The sequence below is a fragment of the Arachis hypogaea genome, chromosome 16 (genome assembly GCF_003086295.3).
Source record: "Arachis hypogaea cultivar Tifrunner chromosome 16, arahy.Tifrunner.gnm2.J5K5, whole genome shotgun sequence".
NCBI lineage: Eukaryota > Viridiplantae > Streptophyta > Magnoliopsida > Fabales > Fabaceae > Arachis > Arachis hypogaea.
This window is the reverse complement of record NC_092051.1, coordinates 119,608,118-119,610,924: the sequence shown is the minus strand read 5'-3', so window position 1 is coordinate 119,610,924 and position 2,807 is coordinate 119,608,118.

The following is a 2,807-nucleotide window of genomic DNA, read 5'->3' as shown; positions in this document are numbered from 1 at the left end:
AAATTATGACAATAAATAAAGAAGAAATATATGTAACTTATCAAGATAAGAAACAAGAGCTCTTTGAAAGAGAAAATCGTTTGAATTATTTGCAGTTTTCTGAAATAAATCAAGGAGCATTTGAAGCTCTAAAAATAATCTATGACAAGTTAAAAAGAGAAGTTGAAGAACTAGAAAAATTAATAGAATCTCTAGAAAATAGTGATGAAGCGATGATAGAATTTGCAGAAATTCTAAAATAAATAATGAAGCATACAAAGATTGAAAGACCAGAAAATAAAATAAAAAGAAAAAGAGCGAAAAAATTAAAAAGTAAAATAAAGGAGTATAAAAGGGAATTAAATAATCTTCAGATCGAAATTGATGACCTTATAATAAAAAGGATAGAAATAAGAATAAATATAAACAAGTTGGAGTTAAACTTAAAAAATTTATAAATGCCTGGAAAACCATATTATGACTTAAAAGAATTAAAGCTGTAGAAAGAAAAAATAGAGAATGAGGTTGAAAAATTAAAAAGATATTTAGAAACAACAGAAAGTGTAGAAAGAAGTTTTTGAAGATTTGAGAAATTATATTAAAGAAAAAGACAAACGGATAAAAGATTTTATATACAATAATCCTTGCAAAAAAGAATATTATAAACTAAAACAAGATTGAAAAGCTATAAAAATGAAATCAGAATTATAAATACTAGTAATAGTAGAAATGACCAACATTTTTTATGAATTTGTAAATTATACACTTATTCGAAGTAAAATATGAAGAGTAAAATTGGTATCAGAGCCAAGTTAACGATTAAGGGTAACACTTTTTCTTTAAGCAACACTTTTAGTGATACGCTTTTAAATCAATAAACAACCAAATAAAAACAAAAATCTGTAAATCTGTACCAAAACACATCTATACACTAGATGGACCCTATTATATATAGTGGTTGTTACGTGATTATTGCGCTTGTGTATAGTTTAATGATTTCGTTTTAACCAACTCATTTTAGTTTGAAGTTGCATATTCAACTCCTATAACACCTTGCACATGATAATATATAAAAAAAACATATGAAGCGTTTTTATCTTTTAAATGAAAACACACAAAGAAATTATTATAAAATTTTACAAAATAATAGTTAAATCCAAAGTTTAACTATTTTTATTATTAAATATAAAAAATAATGAGCAAAATTATATATATCTTTAAAATTGAACAATTACTTATTGATAATACTATATAATTTAAATTTCAAATAAAATATTTACATTATTATACTTGAAAAATCCAGCTTTATCAATGAGTATACATTGTTTTAAGGTTTAATTATTCTATTGTTTTTTATAATTTTATCAAATTTAAAATAAGGTTTCTATATTTTCTTCTTTTAATTGAATTCCTATACTACTTTTAATTTTATAATTAGATCCTTTTTATATAAAAAAATATTAAAATTAATCGAATATTTTTCTAAAAAAATATGTAGTCAAAAAATTAATTAGGTTCTTAATTGTAGGTATCTTCAATTTGTGAAAAAATATTCCGTTAACTCTAATATTTTTACACTCGCAAAGATTTAATTACAAAATTAAAAATAATGTAGGAACCAATTGAAAGAAAAATATAAAGACTTACTTACAAATTTGATAAAACTGTAGAGACCAACAAAAAAAATTAAACCTTTGTTTTAGCTCTATAGGATAAAACTTTAAAAATATTCCATCTTCATAAAAAGTGGACTTTTTTCAATGAAAATTTGGATGAAAATCATTAAATTAGTAATAAATGAGATTATTTTAAATCAGTATGTATTAACTTTTACAAAGATAAAAGTGATATATGAAAAAAGTTTTTTGCCTTTAATATAAGTCATACAAGTTACTTACATAACACGCACGTAAAATCACGTTGTTCTTCTTTGTATTCCACGTTCTTCCTCCTCCTTCTCTTTCTTCTTCTTCTCCTTCTTCTTTGCATTTCTCCACTTTTTTCTTCGCGTGTTTTATCTTCAACGTCATTTTTTATTACTGTTGTTGTTGTTGCATTTTTTTCCTCCTCCACTTTCTATTGATTTTGTGACATTATATATATTTTTTTCTTTGTTTGATTTTTTTCCTCTCAAGAAGAATTATGAGAATATGAATAAGAAGATGAAGAAGAAGAAGCAGCAGAAAATGAAGAGGAGGAAGATGAAGAGTTTTGAATTATGCAGAACTTATCAGCACACATATACCGAAAATTCTTAAACAATACACTCGAATATTTTCGTGTTACACCCAAATTTGCTGCAAATACAGAAAAATATTTCCTCTAATGCTGCATTTTTTCTTCTTTTTTTTCCCTATTTCTTTCTTTCTTTTAATTAAATGAATGTAAATTCATCCTCTTCTAAGTAATTTTGCAGCATTATATGTTTCTTCTTTTTCTTTGTTTGATTTTTTTATTTTTATTCTTGTTAAAAGAATAAAATAAGAAGAAACTTGAGAAGGTAAAATAAAAAAGAAAAGATGAATAAGGAAAAGATTTAATTATTCTGTTGGTCCCTATAGTTTTACAAAATTTTCAATTAGGTCCCTATACTTTTTTTCCTTTTAATTTGGTCCATGCACCAAATTTTTTTTTCAATTAGGTCCCTTTTGGCAGTAATTGGTTTAATTGTATAAGGACCTAATTAAAAAAAATTTGTGCAGGGACCCAAATAAAAGAAAAATAAAGTATAGGGACCCAATTAAAAAAAAATTGGTGCAAGGTCTCAATTAAAAGGAAAAAAAGTATAGGGACCTAATTAAAAATTTCACGAAACTATAGGGACCAAC